Source organism: Chiroxiphia lanceolata, chromosome 1, assembly GCF_009829145.1.
Source record: "Chiroxiphia lanceolata isolate bChiLan1 chromosome 1, bChiLan1.pri, whole genome shotgun sequence".
NCBI classification, from domain to species: Eukaryota; Metazoa; Chordata; class Aves; order Passeriformes; family Pipridae; genus Chiroxiphia; species Chiroxiphia lanceolata.
In genome coordinates, this window is record NC_045637.1 from 72844720 (window position 1) to 72863434 (window position 18715).

Sequence of the window (18715 nt, forward strand, 5' to 3'; positions counted from 1 at the left end):
TGAACCAGGGTTCAAACATTGATCAGCACTGTCAAGACTAAAGGCCAGTCAAACGTTAGCTAGGAAAACCTACCCCAGCTACCTGCTATTATTGTGTCCTGCTGTTTGCTGCATTGGTTAGGGATTAAATCTTTTTAATCTATGTCAGTGTATTGGTGAACAGTCCAAGAGGCTTCCAGCTATGCCCCTTGCTCCATGTGTTGTGTTTGCTGGAGGAGACCAACCAGATGCTGTGCAAAGCCAGGGTTCTGCCAGTGTGCAAGGAAACCCTGTGACAAAGCAGCCCACTGCAATAGCACAGATTTGCAGAATTTTAATGTTTTGTGAGGGCAAATATGTTTCCTCTTTCATTCCCTGCCTGTCTCTTTTGAAAATGGTGGTGGTATTGGAACAGGAGAACTGACTTGAAAGTCCCAAATAGTATTGTGGAAGTGTTCAAGCATTAAAGGAGAGTGATCAGTATATACTAACATCAGTAACCAAAGATGGAAATAGTGCTTATTATGCTTCAAATAATCCTTGCAGATTTTACTAGTACTCAGAACTAAAGAGCAATAGATTAAGTGTAATGTTTAGCCTAAAACAGTGCAGTATATGATCATTACTGATAGAATAAAGTAATACTAGGAAAATTAATTTAGAAAATATGAATAGCTCTACAGACAGCATACAGCAGTGTAGTCTTATGAATAGAAAGCTAAATTACCAAGACAAAATGAGCTATTTTCATGAGCAAAAAGAAAACTAGTTTGGTGATAAACAATATAATTTTTATTAATATTAAATTGAGATAAGGTAATAGATTTGACATCTTAGTGATAATTTCATACTTGTCATTTAAACGGTAGAAGAGAAATCTGATGCTACACATTGAACCTGCTTTCACCCAGATTCCCATCTGAAGACACTGAAATACAATCTCTAGGAGCGGATAAATTAGTTAAGGGGTGGTTTTGGGTTTTTGCCATAATAGTTTAATTCACACTAAGTGTTCTTAAAGAAGTATTTCTGTAGCATTATTCCTTGACATAACTATTATATATTTTTCTTTTTTTTTTCTTTTTTAAAGAATCCATCCACTTTCTAATAAAACTAGATCTAAAAAAGTCAGCTTCCAGTCAAAATTGCCATACCTATGATATGTGATTCTCTGAGTTCTCAATTTGTTACTTCCTCTGCTCACTGAGGTCTGGTGTCCTCACTAGATACCACGTGGCTTTTGCTGGCAGAAGAGTTTCTTCCTTTTGTAAGTTAGTCTTTACAACTCACTACTTTGTTGATTTGTTGTCCTTTAAAATCTTGGTTAAAGTATCTACTTTTGTCTTGATGCCAAGTGGCCACCAAAGTAACTCTATCATTCCCCTCCTCAGCTGGGCAGGAGAGAGAAAACATAGAATTTTAAGTTGAAAGAGACCCATTGGGATCTTCAGGTCCAACTCCTGGCCCTGCACAGGACCATCCCCACGAGTCACACCATGTGCCTGAGAGTATCATCCAAACACTTCTTGAACTCTGTCAGGCTTGGTGCTGTGACCACTTCCCTGAGGAGCCCATTCCAGTGCCTGACTACCCTGTGGGTGAAGAACCTTTCCCTGATATCCACCTTAAACCTCCCCTGACACAGCTTCATGCCATTCCCTCAGGTCCTGTCACTGCTCAGGAGAGTGAAGAGATCAGGAATGACAGGCTCATGGGTCTGGATAGGGGCAGGGAGAGATCAATTACCTGTTACTGTCAGGCAAAACAGACTCAACTTGGCAAATTAGTTAATTTATCACCAATCAAATCAGAGTAGGATTATAAGAATAAACCCCAAAACTTAAAAACATCTTCCCCTTACCCCTCCCTTCTTCCCGGGCTCAAATTCTCTCCCTCTTCACTTTCAGCAGCGCAGAGAGATGGGGAATGGGAGCTGTGGTCAGTTCATGACAGCATCTCTGCTGCTCCTTCATCCTCGAGGGGGGACTCCTCACACTCCTCCCCTACTCTAGCATGGAGTCCCTCCCATGTGAAAGTCCTCCATGAACTTCTCCGGTGTGGGTCCCTCCCAGTGGCTGCAGTTCTTCATGAATTGCTTCAGTGTGGGTCCCACCCATGAACTGCAGTCCTTCAGGAACAGGCTGTTCCAGTGTGGGTCACCTGTGGGGTCACAAATCCTGTCAGCAAATTTGCTCCCACATAGGCTCTTCTCTCCATGGGTTCACAGGCATTGGCTTTGTTGGACAAGGGGGAACCTTCTGGCAGCTTCCCACAGAAGCCACCCCTGTAGCCCCCCCATTACCTTGCCACGTAAACCCAATACAAAGTTTGAATTTATAAAATTTAAAAATAAAACAATTACATGGCACTTGTAGGAAAAGTCTTTTGTCAATTGCTTCAAGCAGTTTTCCTAAACTGAAGCTATTATGCAATGTCTTGGAAGGTAGACATTTCAGACTTCAATGAATAATACGCTATAATTGCTACTTTTAAAAGGATTACTACTAAAAGTCCGTAAAAACAAAGTAAGAGTACTTTGTTACCTAATTCTTCATACCAGATTAATTGTCATTGCAACAGCTTTTAATTGCAATTCAAAGTAGACAAAACAGGTGACTCCTTTACAGATGCAACCCCATCTGCTACTGTGACTAAGCCTCAGAGATTTTCTTGAATATTCACATTTCTGAATCAGATCAAAAAAGGCTAAATTGCAAGTAACACTGCAGATAATAAACCATGCCTTATTTTTCATCGAGTAATAATGTCATCTTCTACCACTTGGTGTCTGCATTATCACTAGGCTAATTAGAACCATGAACTGATTATCTAACATTTTCTTACATATAAAATCCAGTCAAACACTGTTCCCCATTGTCTTACTGTGGCACTGCACAGATGTGGGCTTACTGGGTACCTATTGCATCATAGTTTCCAGTCCCTGCTAAGCACTGCCTAGCGCAGAAATTGCTAGTCACACTATCAATTTCAAGGACAGTCCCCTCCTCAAATTCAGGGATGCTGGAAGCAGACAAGAACACACCCCCAAACACACACGCGTATGTTACCAGCAGAGGTCTGCACCAACCATCTGTGTCTGTGTTGCACAACGTGGAGAACAAGAAGAGATGCTAACCTTCCTGCTCGTGATCCTCTTTATCCTCCACCCCCAATGTGGTAGCCCTCAGTAAGCTGTTCTATCCGCCAAAAACTTACTGATAACTAGACCAGTTCCTTGCCAGCACCTAGGGCATAGACCCCCCACCTAGTATCACAATGCTCAGCCAAGTAGGCCAGGAAAGACAGAAACCCATATGGAGAATTTTGAAATTCAGCCTTTCAAAGGCTTACGAGTTTTGTTTTGGGTTGGAAATTTTTCGTCTGTTACTGGGAAATATGGCAATACAAATGTACAAGGTGGATCCCTCCAGCAGCTGGGCTCAGGCACCCCATCTGCCCAGTACCTGCCCCTGGATCCCAGTCTCCCAAGTCACTGGCACCTGGATATACAAGCCTCTGAGTCTTCAGCCCCGCTGCCATTGCTGTTAACAGCCCCTCACTTCCTCACAGCCATGCACACATGTGTGGAATCATGGTATGAATCCACCCTTAACTGTGCTTAGACATGGAGGGCATCCAGCAGGAGGCCCTGAATCCTCAGCCTCCACAGCTGACAGCACTTGGGCATGCACAACTCTGAGAGACCTGCAGCTCCATCCCAGCTGCTGGCATATCTGGTTGGTTCTCTGCTCAGATTTTCTCTAAACACCTTCAGTTAAAACAAACAAACAAAAAGAACCCAACACCCAAGGGGGAAAAAAAAAAACCTATCCAATGATTTATTTGTGTAACATATTTTTACACATAGTGAATTTATGGACTATCTCATGAACTGATCACAAGAGGGGGTATTGGATACCAGATACTTGAAAGCCATTTGTTGTGCTCAGTCATCTCTAATGTTCCTTGTTTCTTGCCTAACAAGATCTAACTTTTATATTTTTCCCTGAACTAATTTTCTCTTAGCAAAATATATTTCCCTTAGCAATCTGAAATGACTACATAAATACAAAATCTACTCTACAACCATTTGCAAAAACAGAATTCCTATCTGATGTTCACAGAAGGAATTTAACTTCTCTATCTACTTCCCACAAGTGAAGTACTCACATGTAAAAATAGCTCTGATGCAGGCTGGCCCATACATGTGCAGGCTAAGCAAAGGGGCCTTCCAAGCCTCAGCAGAATGCAAAGTAAGTGAGACTGTGGCCAGCTAGGAAAAGCAAGCTTCTTTAAGTCACTCACATGACTTCATATTAGTATGTCATTGCTAGTCTCATTAGTATGACAGCATTAGTCCTTACTTGGGAAAAAAACTATGGAGAAAGGATTGCTTAACAAAGCAGACTTTTACTTTGTTGGGGGGTTTTTTGTATGTTTTGGTTTGGTTTTGGTGGTTTTTTTGTTTGTTCATTTTTCTTGGTTGATTGGTTTTAGCTTTTGTTTTGGATTTTTGGGGGGTTTTTTGGTTTTTTTTTGTTTTTTAAAATAATATCAGGTCTCTTTAACACAGAATTGTTTGTGCTGGTGAATTTTAGGCAAAGCACTGTTTGAAGGAGGAGCAGAAAGGGAAATGCTGATACTGACGAGAGGAAAAGTTGGGTTCTACATTTATTAGTGATTTGCAACTTAAATATGTTCTAAAGTAGATGACTGTAGAATAAGATGTAGGGGAAAACACAAAATACTGTTTATACAGATTGTTCTCCATAACACCGTATTTTTCAGCCTAGGTGAGTATGAGCATTTTCAACAGTAGTCTTTGATTGGGCTTTCATTTTAAGTAAATCACTTTTCTTAGATGCTCTCCTGCAAGGATTTGGAATGGATACTAGTGAAATCTACAGGTAATTTCGATCTGCAGGAACAAGGTCCCATATCTCTGTTAACTGCTGTACAGATCCTCCAGAGAAATGTACTGCCTTTGCCTACTCTCTGCTCCAACATCAAGGCCAGCTGTTTGGCAGCCAGGCTGGTCATTCAGCCAGAGCCCTACTTGATCTAGAAAAGGTTTTATCTTTCCTAATGTATACTGTAAATATTTTGTTCTAGCAGATCTGATTTGAAACTTTACTGGGTGATTGATGAGATCTGCCCTGAGACATCACACACTGTTTCTTCTTCCTTGTGGGTAACTGCAGATGTAATTTCTGTGGGATCAAAACATTTTGTCCATAACTCTTGCTGGCTTCCATGTGGCCCAAAGGAGAGAGTTCAAACTGAATGAGTTTGAATCAGGCCCAGCAAAGAATTATGTCATGCAGTAAAAATGTCGAGAAATTGTTCTTAGCAGCTGTGGAGAAAGCTGAGGCAGAGATGTCTATCCTATAAATGGCACAGTCAAGGTCAAACTACTTCCACCCTGTCTCCTAGCCCTACGCCAGAGCCATTACTAGTCATAACAGATGGTTTCCAGGCCAGCACCAGGCAATAGGATCCTTATGGCAAGGCCAAGTAGCGCATTGTGCACAGTAACCTCTCTTCAATAAGAAACGTATTACACAGAGCAAGGAAAGGATTTTACTTGTCACAAGGATAATGAAAGTAGAACACAGCAGGAAGAAACACAGGGGAAAAGGTGAGAAAGGCAGCTTCCACATCCTCAGAACAGATCTTTGTAGGTTTTCCTGTCCACTCGTAACACATCCAGTTCAAGGGAAGACTCAAGGGGTCTGCACCTCACAGCCAAGAGTCAGCCATAGATTTATGGAATGACTAGAACACTGGATAGTGTGGGGTATAGATTGATACTATGTAGGGTTCTCATAGGTAAGTTAAAGAAGAGAATGATCAAGAGAGGGTCCCCACTAGAAGCACAGAGGGACTGGTCAATCTATACAAACAAGGAGCTGGAAGAGGATGACTGTATCATGTAAGAATTGGCTAAGTCCCTGATACAGCGTCCTATGAGAACACTACTATCAGAAAGGATTTCCTCTGGACCTCTGGTATGACCTACACCATCAACAAGAGAAGTAATAACAGAAGCATTTGAAATAGAATGGCAGCAAAGTTGTCAGAGGAGCACTTTTCAACCACTAAGTGATATATGCGTAGAATCGGAAAGGGCAGTAGCATGGCTTTATGCTAAGAATCACTTCTGTAGAGTTGTCTGTATGGGAAGTCTGATTAACTCATGGTAGATGAACTGAGCAAATAAGATGCAGAGACTGCGCAAGAGTTATTCATTCAATACATTTTGTTTCTCCCACCATGCAAGACTCATTGGCAGTACCAATCTTAACTTCCTGCACTGGTAGCCACATGGCTTAACTGGCTTCTGAGAATTTTCCACAATCCTAAAAAGCTTGACGTTTACATTGTATTAATGTCTGTCACTTTCTGAGTATATGCTCAAGAGATCATTTCCATCCAACAAAAACAGGTGTTGTGGACCATGTCTGACAGCACCTCATGAGGAACCACCTGGGATAAACTTCATAGCTATCACGAGGCAACTCTGAATGAGAAAACAGCTACAGCTTGGTGATGAAAAGAGCCTCTCCAGATCCCAGCAGGCAGGTGTAGAGCCACAAGCACATCTGTCTTGGGTCCAAATTAACTTGTTTCCAATGAGTCCATGCATCCTTCCTACCATATCAGAAGAAAAAGACAGCTGAAGTTTTGTGTTTCTGTAAGCAGAATGAATACTCTGTCTACCTGCTTAATGGCATCAGTCAATACCACACCATGAGTTCTTCTGGAGACTTTGCAAGAAAAGAGTATCCCATTGCAAGCTTCATCTGTCAAGCAACTATGACAAAGATCTTCCAGTTAAGAGCTGTAGTATTGGAGGCCTGTTCCAAGGCAGGCTCCTGGCTGCAGGGCTGTCAGGCTTCTCACTCAGCTGGGAAGTACAAGAATCATGAGCAAACTGTCTGGACACCAGGACTCAGTGGATAGGATCACCAGCCTGTAAGGCCTCCCTTGTGGCCTCAAAGGAACCTAGAGTTGTTTCCAGGCTTCTGAATGCTTTGAGCCACTGGTAGATTTGAGGCCTGGCAAAAAGTAAAGCTGCCCCATCACAAAGCTACATGAGTGCTTCAGCTTGGCACATGGCAGCAGGAATGGCAGCCTCTCCTTGCTCTGGTGCATGACCAGAGTGGCATGGAGGAGTGGCAGCTATTCTGCTAGCTCAACCTAAACACAGTAACCACAGGCAAGCAGAAATCCCAATCTGTTTCAATGCCGACATTTCACTCCTCTTTCCTCATGCCTTTTTTGCTCTCACCACAGTAAATGTGTTTCTTCATGGACACCTACACACCCATAGAGCGCTCTTCAGTCCAGGAACTCAGAGGCATAGACTTACTGTGAAGCCAATGCTTGCTGCAATTGGACACTGGTATTACGAACAGCCTCCTTAACATAGTTTGCATGGCTGTAGAGTGGAGACTGCCATTACAGGTAACTATCATGTTTGCTGTGCTGGGTTCTGCCCTTCAGTCACAACAGCTCCATGCAGCACTACAAGTTGGGGGAAGAATGGCAGTAAAACTGCTCAGCGGAAAACGCCCTGGGTGCTGGGTCAACAGCAGCTGTACATGAGCCAGCAATGTGCCCAGGTGGCCAAGAAGGCAGGTGGCATCCAGGCTTGTATCAGAAATAATGTGGCGACCAGGATTAAGGCCATGATCGTCCCCCCGTACTTGGCACTGGTGAGGTTACACCTCAAGTACTGTGTCTAGTTCTGGGCCCCTCACTACAAGAAGGACATTGAGGTGCTGGAGCGAGTCCAGAGGAGGACAGTAAATCTGGTGAAGGGGCTAGAGCAGAAATCTGATGAGAAGTGGCTGAGGGAGCTGTGGTTGTTTAGCCTGGAGAAAAGGTGGTTCAGGGGAGATCTTATTGCTCTCTACAACTACCTGAAAGGAAGTTGGGGCAAGGTGGGAGTTGGTCTCCTCTCCTAGGCAACTAGAGACAGGACAAGAGGAAATGGCCTCAAGCTGTAGAAGGAAAGGTTTAGATTGGCTATTAGGAAAAATTTCTTCACTGAAAGGGTTGTCAAGCATTGGTATGGGCTGCTCAGGAAAGTGGTTGTCACCACTCCTTCAGGGATTCTGGAGGTATTCAAAAGACGTGTAGATGTGGCATGAAGGGACATAGTTTAGTTGTGGACTTGGAAGTGCTGCATTAAAGGTTGGACTTGATCTTAGAGGTCTTTTCCAACCTAAGTAATTCTATGATTCACTGCTGATACCCACAGACAGGAGATACAGGCACTGCCATGACAAGGGGACTTTGTAATGTCCAGGTACGTTCCATTCATCTACAGTCTCCAGGATCCCAAACACGTCTGTTGCACTGTGTATGTGTAAGACCTCAAGATGAAATGGCACTGACAAACTCAAGAAGTCCTGGAGAAGTCTCAGCTGATCTCTGTCCACAGTTTGTGCATGCACTCGAAAGAGCTGATAGTGAGGCTATTTTTCATTTATCGAGGAAGGTAGAGAAAGTTACAAAGTGCTTTATGGTTCCAATATTGAGCTAGGAGGCTTTGGTGCAAGAAAGTTGGAATGCTGGTAGAAAGTCTGGGGGAGAAGTGCCTGCATACTCTTCTGGTTCCTGGCCTTGATTTTAGGTCCTTCAAAGAGCAAATGGAGATATGTGTGCTGATGGATGAGTCATCACTCTGACAGTTTTCCTGGACCCCTGGCCAACACCTGCATCTGTCCACTCCACCTCCTTTGCTCTCCTTATTCCTAATTCAAGTCTCTTTTTACAGCATATTAAATTTTCAGCCATGCTCTCTTACTGATGTGTGCTTTTCCTATCCTTCTTCCTATTATCACTCTAAAGAACCTGCTAAACCATATTATTCTTTCTTATCAGTCCCTATCTAATCTATCCTACAGCTGCTGCACATCATTGTTAGCTAGAAACCCTGCCAAAAAATCTTGCTCTCCTTTGATCTTCTGTACTCTGCTCACTTATCAATGGCCCAATGTGAATATGGCTCAGGTTAGGACTTTTATACTGGCATCAAGCTGTTTCTTTTCTGAAATCTCCTTCCTGAGATGTCCAAATGATTTAGCTGTGGTCCAAGAACAGTTAAAAATAATAGCTCTGAAGGTGGAGATGCAGGACATAGATATATTTAAGGAGAAGGAGGTGCACTGCAACAGAGCAGTTTCTATTTGAAGAGCAAATGCATGTAGGTATGTGCCTGTGCTGCCTATGGAGGAGGACCAGTGGGCAGGAAAAACCAATAAAAAATACTTAGGCAGATGACCACACAAGATATATTAGCTCCTAGAAATCTGTACAAGATCAAATATGGCTTTGATCTAGCATGAAAGCTAATAAAAGTGAGCTACATCTTTCATGATGACACCTGGTGCAACTTTAATTCTACTCACAGTCATTCTGCTATGCATAAATGATTCTTCCAGGTTTAGTATAGAAGCAGCTCGTTCCCTATCTGATGCCATGTTAACATGGTAGATGAGGGTTCCAGGGCACATCCTTACTAAGCAAATTTTACATTGGCTTTCTCACAGCTTGTCCCATATGTCTTAGCACTGTGGTTTTTTTTTTATAGTATCTTGCTCTCCCTGGCAGAAAGCTTGCATTCAACAGATCTGAAGGAAAGCATTTTTATTCTAATATTGTTCCTAGGAGGAATGATGCATTATTTATAGATTCTTCTCCTAGCAAACAGTCTAGTCAGATGTACTTTTCCCTTCTTATTTAGAGCACATGCAATCACACTATGAATTCGGATCCCTTCTCCTTGCCACGACTCACACAACAGGTTCCGCATTCCCCCAGCTATCCTCTACACAGCAGCCTGGAAAATGTCAACTTAAAGGTGATCCCAGGATCATCTAAACACAAGTCAGGGAGGAATCCTGACCAGTTAATTCCCAGGAACTTTCATGAGAGTCTCCTTAATATATTCTCTCAATCTGTCATTCAAAGGCAAGTGACCCTTCTGACAAAAGCAACTCTCTGCAGTAGTCTGCATTACCCAGGAGAGGAAGACAGAGCATCTGATTTCGTATAACTCTTCAGATCCCACTTAAAAATACTTTTAAAAGCTTTATAGATATTCAGCATAAACTTCATTTGTTTATGATCCTTCTTACAGAGTACTTTCTACAGCTAAAATTATTCTTAAAACCCTCTCTGTGCTTGTTATCACAATTTAATTTCCATGTCTAAATAAGCCTTTGAAGAAAGAAAGTCTGTAAGATTTAATTGTCTTCAATTAGGTGTTACTGCTGGCAAAACATTCTCTCTTAAGAAAAGTGACAAGTCTCAAAGGCAGCATTCCTTATCATTGAGTTAAAAAACAAACCTTCCAAAATCTGTATGCTTCCAAACCTTCTCTAGATGAGGAAGAGAAACAAAATAGAACACAAGAATAACTTTAAAATTTTCATAGACTATCCTTGATGACACAGAACAATTAGATAATTAATGTCACAGAATACTTTAAAAATATGCTGTGTTAAGTATTTAACTGCTGTGTAATAAGCTAAGATAAATATTCATAATAAAGCAGCCTTTTGAAAGTAATCCCTATCAGAGTCCCAAATATATCACTGGAAATAGAAAGTGGGAATGTCAAGGTGACACATTAACTTTGCTCCTGTTGTTGTGCTGCACATCTACACAATGCACACAGTGATGCAAGGTCTGCAAGGCAGAGTTCCCACCAGAAGTGTTGACACACATGCAGCAGTGTGAGGCAAGAATCACACCCGGCTGTCCATGCACCCTCTGTCCCTACGCTGCCACTCTGAATGCAAATATAATTGAACAGCTTGAGAACCACCACCCATGCTTTCTCCATTTACTACACAGCTATTTTATGTAGGCAGCTAGAAGAGTATTTTCATGCACATGAACATGCCCGGCTGGAAGCTGCAGCTGTTCGGCTGTTGATTTATCATGTGTTCAGCTTCTCTGACATAGGGCTGGCAATCCTTGTAAGAGTAGGGAAGACGGGGTGGGAAGAGGAGGTGGCTGGTGGTTGACAGCTGTTTCAGCCTCTGCACTTTAATTGGCTCTGAAGATGTCTTCACACCCTAAATTTGGCTGACGCATAGTGTACATCAGAAGAGGACACAGAACCTTGAAGAGAGGAAGGACTAAGCCAAGTAGAAGATTTAAGAGAGAAAATACAACATGATTTAAGCCTGTTCTGGGTTACTCATGACAGGCCTTCTTTAATGGGAAACACAAACCATTTTGAAGAACATAAAAGCCCATATTTCCAGAGGACAGATTACAAGAATGCCCCAAATCCCACTTTGTAAGAACCAGAAACTCCTGTTCTGAATTTCTATTTGTCTCCCTATCAACTATATTTGAGACGTGCAAACTCTATCTCCACTCTCCTGTTCAGAAGTGTATTTACTGAAAAAAAGGGTGACAACAGTGCAGCTAAGGAAACTGTCTGCTCTTTATCTTCTCCCCAACACTGTCTCCTGGTGACCAGCACACTCTGAAGATCACTTGTTAGAGATGCATCTCGTTCAGCTGGACAGCTGTTCTCTCACAGTCTCGTCCAGCTTGAGACCGTGGTTTGTTCAGTTTTTCATTCTTCCTGCCTTCATCAGATACAAGTCTGGTGAGATATGCTGCTGAATTTTACTCTCTGTGCCTTCTCCATCCTATCACAGAATCACAGAATATTCTGAGTTGGAAGGGACCCACAAGAATCACCAAGTCCAGCTCTTAAGTGAATGGCTATGGGCCACAAAGGCTGTGAAGGAGATCAGATCTGGTCAGCATGAAGGAGGTGATGCATCAGAGGCTTTTAGCCTGATTGTGGGTGGCCAGAATGAAGGCCATATAGGCCAAAATCCTGGAGATGTCCAGGAGAGTGAGAACTGTTGAAGAACTTGTTGGTCACCTCTCATTTGCTGTGTTGCCCCAGTGGAATTACACCTGTGGCAATTCCCTTCTTCAGAGAAAAGAACCAAGGTTGCATCGCTCAGGTATGCTGTATTTGCATCTCATAATTTCAAGGCGTGTGAACTGAGCCATAATAAAGGTATGAGACACTAACTGCCTTTATCTGTGTTACTGAGTTCAGAGTGTTCCTTATAAAAATATATTAATAGCAAGCACTGGGCAACACTGGCATGTATATATCCCACTTACATATTCAACTTAATTGCCATTATTTACCAATACATATGACCTATTCACAGAATTGGCATTGCAGCCATCAGATATCAAAGTTATCGACTACAAAGTTGCCAAAGACTCCAGCACTGTCAGTGTTGCCAAATCAAAGATGTACGTGCTGAAGCTGAAACTGAAATATAATCCTCATTCAAGAGGGAGCTGTAGTTGTGTTCTCTGCAGACAGATTAAAACACTTTATAACAGATTAATTAAATGACTTCAGGAGTAATGAGACTACATTTTTTAGTCATTGGTTCTATGACTTCAACATTAAATACTACCTTAAAGAAACTGAAGTCAGGAAAAGGACATTGTGTTACTGGCATTAGATAGGCAATGCTAGTAATGACACCTTTTAATATGACATTAATAATTTGAATCAAACATTTGAACTTCCCTATGGCAAACAAGGTATTACGTCTCCTGAGGTTAGGATCACAGAATCAACTGGGCTGGAAAAGACCTCCGAGATCGGGTCCAACCTACAACCAAACACCATCATGTCAACAAGACCATGGCACTAAGTGCCACGTCCAGTCTTTTCTTACAAACCTCCAGGGACAGTGACTCGACCACTTCCCTTGGCAGCCTATTCCAATGTTTAATCATCCCTTCTGTGAAGAAATTCCTCCTAATGTCGAACCTAAACCTCCTCTCGTGCAGCTTAAGACTATGTCCTCTTGTCCTGTTACTTGTTGCCCGGGAGAAAAGATTGACTCCCACCTGGCTACAACCTCCCTTCAGGTAGTTGTAGAGAGTGATGAGCTTACCCCTGAGCCTCCTCTTCTCCAGGCTAAACAACCACAGCTCCCTCAGCTGCTCCTCATAGGACTTACCCTCTAGACCCTTCACCAACTTTGTTGCCACTTTCTGGACTCACTCTAGCACCTCAGTGTCCATCCTGAATTGAGGGTCCCAAAACTGGACACAGCACTTGAGGTGTGACCTCACCAGTGCTGAGGACAGGGGGAGACTTTTCATTACCTGCATCCTCACAAGTTCACCAATGGGAAGGAAGATCTTTTGAAAATAAAGTAAATTTTTCTGAGGATTCAAACTATATTTGACTTTCAAATGTTCTGAGAGTTTCTGCCTTCAGTATGTAGTTTCATTCAGTAAAGTACAACTGAGTTAAAATGAACTAGACTTTAAAAAAAATTAATCCTTACAAAGGAAATTCTCACTTGCTGCTTTTAGAGGGAAAATCTCACTTTAAGGAGACAAGACTAGAAACATGCTCTATTTAGATTTCTCAACGGAGAGTCTAGAAGGAGAGAAGAGTAAAAGCTGATGTTAGAAGATGATAATTTTTCTTGTTCTTGTGCCACAACAAGCCATTGGGTATTATTTCTTCATATTATACACACTTATGCAGGAAACATGTAATGTCTCCTTTTCTGCAGAGATATATTAGCGATGTGCCACAAGCTTCGACAAACCATCATGAAATAGATGAATGAATTGCTGTATTATCAAACCATTGCTTACAGATTTCTCAGAGATTTCTTTCCTCTCCAAGTTCTTAAAATGTGGACCTCTGAGCAGGTTGTGCCCATCCCATCCATCCCATGTTCTCTATAACATTCACGTGGTATTTGCTGCCTTGAGCCATAAAAAGAACTGACAAAGCACTATTGTAGCTTTAGAAATTCTGTCTACAGGAGCACAGCTTAAACTAGTGAGAGGCAACTCCTTCCGCAACTACTTCAGGAAACAGCCTGGCCTCTTTCAGGACAGCATTGGGACTGGTGACAGTCTCAGGAATACTATCTCTCATCAATCAAAATCTCCTTTTGAGTTATTGCCTCTTACGAGGCAGTGGTCTCTGACAGTTAAATCTCAAAATGAAGTTGGAAGTAATTTTAGCGAAGTGGGAAATCGGGCCCTCTTGAAAGTGCTGACTTTAAAAGATGGCAGCAAGACAGGGAAGGAAATAAAGAAAAGAGGTAATGAAAAACTCCTGAGCTTGGAAAGGCCTCCATAAGATTGGTCATTGTGTCTTTCTGGTTTCCTGCCCGTACCTCTGCTTGGAACAACCTGGTCTAGTTGAAGGTGTCCCTGCCCATGGCAGGGGGGTTGGAACGTGGTGATCTTTAAGGTCCCTTCCAACACTATCCATTCTGTGATTCTATGATTCTATGAAAACACGGAATAGTATTTCTTAATTTTAAGATTTTTAACTCAGTGGCTTGAAGATGTGATCTTCACCAGATGTATGGAAAGTCAGAACACAGAACTAAAAAGGTTGAGATCTGGGCTCTATAGCTTCCTCATCCTTCTCAGTACTTCACAGTGCATCCATGTTGCACTCCAGATTAAGCTGTAAACTGCCCAGAGTGGTTACCTTTTTTATTTAAGACTTTTTAAAAGCCTTTTGGTTCGTTATAACCTCTAATTAGTGTCTGGAGAAAGAGTCACACACTCTTCTCTAAGAGAAATTCTTTTTAATTTAGTGAGAAAAATAAGATATTTTGGCAAAAGGTTTATACAGGAGTAAAATACAACCAAGAAAAAAGCATTTCACTAAAACATTCAGCACAAAGACCCATTCCACAGGAAACACCCGCTAAAACAATCCATATACCGGCTTTAGTAAAAGACAGTTCATTGGTTTTAAGTTACCCACAAGAGAAGGAAAAAAGAAAACAGATTAAAAGGGGTAAAGAAAGAAAGAAGAAAGAGAGAAGGAGAGAGAGAAAGGAAAATAGTTACTGACAAGATCTGATGTTTCACATGGTGCGGGCTGGAGAGGGAGAAGAGAGAAGAGCAGAAGAGGGAGACCACATGGAGTCTCGTGTATTTATGGACTTCAGTTTTCCCTCCTAGGCAGGATATCCAGTCAGTGCCTTCCAGGCCAGAGTGAGTTGTGCTGTAGCCAGTCACAGGTTGCAGGTCTGCCTTGACTGACAGCCCGGCTGCAGGGTCTTCAGCTCTGCCGTGTGCTCTGCGTGGGCAGCAGGCCTTGCCTTCAGCTCTGCCCTGTGCCTTCAGCACAGGCCTTGTGTGCAGACCTCACCATGTTCCTGCACATCCAGGCCCAGCCCTTCCCCCCCCCCACACACAGTGAGTTGGTTCCGACCCATACTAACAATTCAGTGAGATTCGGGTCCAAGATCTCACAATCTACAAAGTAACTCTTCCAACTGCTAGCATACCACACCAGCTAAAGTTGTGGAAATATTGTCAATCCTCATCTCTCCTTGCTGAACCTGGACTGTCAGAGAGGCAAGAATGCAAAGTATTCAGGGCTAAAAGAAAAAAGAGACAGTGTCATTCTACGGTTTATTTATATAAAAATATATGGCATTTATTCAAAAATAATAGAGTTGAGGGGCCTGTTTATTTGTCTCCAGACAAGTTCAATTAAAATCAAAACAAAACTATCCAAAATCCTTTGGAAGATGAACCGTAAAACCAAGGACTGCTATCAGGAACTCAAGAGGCTGAGATCTGTGCTGAAGATCTGAATACCTCATTGACCACGCTAGCTAGAAGGGTGCTTTAGTTTCATCAGATGGAAATGCTGGTGTACATGCTTTTATATGAGATAAGTTTAACAGCTCTTTCCCGTGGTTTGGTTTTGGTTAGTTTATTGTGTACTTTTATGTGTACTTTGGCTGTTAGTCCTGAAGAGAGGCCTGTTCCTTAACAAAAACAAATTAATGACCTGCTCTTTCTAAATGACTTTCAATAATAAACATTAGGCTGTCACCTTCACATCAGTCTCCTTTGCTCTGACATCTATATATAGTTAGAATATGAATATATAACTATATAATATAAATACAACTGCCTTCTGCTTACAGATGACAGTTTTGTTCTCTCATCTTCTCTCCATACCTCCTTAGTGCCAACTCTGATCACAAAATAAGCTAATTCAAAATGAACTGCTGAAAACTACTAGTTCTCTTCCGAGTGCTGTCTTCTCTGAATTAACAAGTTAAAGTGGCTCACTGATTAATATCAGTGCTTGTGCAAGGGAGCAGGGAAAGCAATTAGCAGGATTATGCAGAGTGGGACCTCTCCTTTTCTCCCCTTCTGCAACAGCAAGATCACTCAAGATGTACCACACAACTGCATTGGAGGGCTGTTCTAACTAGGATTCCCTGATGGTATTTGTCTTTATGCACATACAACCCTTCTCTCTGCTGTTCTGCAGTCAGGTTAAGGGCTGTATTCAAATGACTGGGGAGTCTTGGCCTGCTAGAGACTCTGCAGGCCTCCCTCCCTGGAGAGGACACCTTATCCATACATGTGCTGAAGCTGCTCAGGGAAAAGGCCAGATCACTGGATTAGAAAGAAAACAGTTATAAACGTCATTCTGGGAGGCTGGCTGTTAAAGATGATCTTTAGACCACAGAAGACACACCGTGTATCTGCATTTGATTGTGTTGTTCCAACAGCCATATGCATTTTACTCAGTGATCACTGCATATGAAACCAATCCATCCACCAGAGATGCGCCTTGGAACAGGCACTTTCTCCCTGAGTCTCAAGCCCAATAAAAAACTAAGTGCCCATTGTCAACATAGTACTTTGTGGTGCTGTCTTAGTGCTCCCAAGCCAGGAAGGAGAGCCTCCCCTTGGTTATGAACTGCCTGCTGCAGTCTGTATGCATCAGGCGTGCCTCCCCTGCCCCCATGGCATGATCAGCCCTGCTCAGTCCCACACTCCTGGCCACTCTGCCCTCCAGAAGGAGGTCTGCCCACACTTCCTTTTTATCTCAATTACTCCTCAAAATCCACTCTTTTATTTCTGTGGGAACTGGGCTGCACTTCTCCAAACAGATGAGCTGGGGCACAGAGCAGGACAGACAATACAGTGTTAGTGAGAAACTGCCACGGGGCGTGGAGATGAAGACCACAACAGAGAGGGCACCTCATCAATGTGTCTATCAGTATCTGAAGGGAGGGTGTCAAGAGCATGGAGCCAGGCTCTTCTCGGTGATGCCAGCTGTAGTGGGTTTCTGTGGCTGGGTTTTGGGACGGGGGGAGGGCTACAGGGGTGACTTCCATTAGAAGCTGCTAGAAGCTTCCCCTGTCCAGTGGAGCCAATGCCTGGAGCCAGCTCCAGGATGGACTCCCTGCCGCTGGCCAAGGCCAAGTCAATCAGGAGTAATATTAACACCTCTGTGATAACATATTTAAGAACAGAAGTTTGTGGCACAGAAAGAATTCCAGCCTGGGAAGAGCGGAGTGAGAACGTGGAACCACAAGGTAGACACCAAGGTCAGTGCAGAAGGAGGGGCAGGAGGTGCTCCAGGCACCGGAGCTGAGGCTCCTGCAGCCTGTGGTGCAGACCATGGTGGAGCAGCTGTGCCCCTGCAACCCATGGAGGACCATCGGGGTACAGAGATCCACCTGCAGCCCATGGAAAAGCCCATGCTGGAGCAAGTGGATGCATGAAGGAGGCTATGACTCTGTAGGAGGCCCAAGATGGAGCAGGGTCCTGCTGGAGACCTGCAGCCTGTGGAGAGGGAAGCCCGCACTGGAGCAGGTTTTTCCCGGGTAGGACTTGGGGCCCCCTCTTGAGGACCCACGTCGGTACAGCTCATTTGTGAAGGACTGCACCCCATGGAGGAGTGACCCACAGGACAGCAGTCTGGGAAGAACTGCTGCCCGAGGGATGGATTCGTGCCAGAGAGGTCCATCAAGGACTATCTCCCGTGGGAGGGACCCCACAGGAGCAAGGAAAGAACTCCTCTCTCTGAGCAGCAGCAGAAACAACTGACCGTAAATCCCACTCCCCATCCCCCTGCACCGCTGGGGGGAAGGAGGGAGAACATGGAAGGAAGGAGGGGTGAGGGGAAGGTGTTTTTAAGATTGTTTTGTTTCTCACTCTTTGGATCTTATCCTGTTAGTGTTAAATTTAAGTAATATCCCCACTTCGAGTCTGTTTTGCCTGTGAAGGTAATCAGTAAGTGACCTCTCCCAGCTGTTAACTCATGAATCCTTAGCTGGTTTTTTTCCTCTCCTCTGTCCAGTTGCACAGGGAGAGTGACAGAGTGGCTTTAGTGGGTACCTGATATCCGGCCACGGTCAACCCACTACACCAACCAACAGAATAAGAGACAACCGGTAGCAATTGACGCACACGAAGTTCCACCTGAACGTGCGGCAGAATTTCTTAACTGTGCGAGTGACTCTGCACTGGAACAGACTGCCGGGAGAGGCTGTGAAGTCTCCCCCACTGGAGATATTCAAGAACCGTCTGGACGCAACCCTGTGCAATGTGCTCTAGGACAGCCCTGCTTGACCAGGGAGGTTGGATAAGACGACCCATTCTGTGAGATACGGAGGAGATGCCGAGCACGCTCCCGCTTCCAACAGGATATCCACCCGCTCTCCCGGCCCGGGGCCACGCACAAGGACGGCCGCTCCGGACGCGCCGGCGCAGGCGGGCAGGCGGCCCGGGCGGGGGAAGCATTCCCAATCCCTTTTCCCTCCCGCTCCCCGCGCATGTGCGGTTGCCAGGGCGGCCGTCTCCGGTGAAGGTTTAAAATCTGCGGGACATGCGCAGTGCCCGTTCTGGCCCG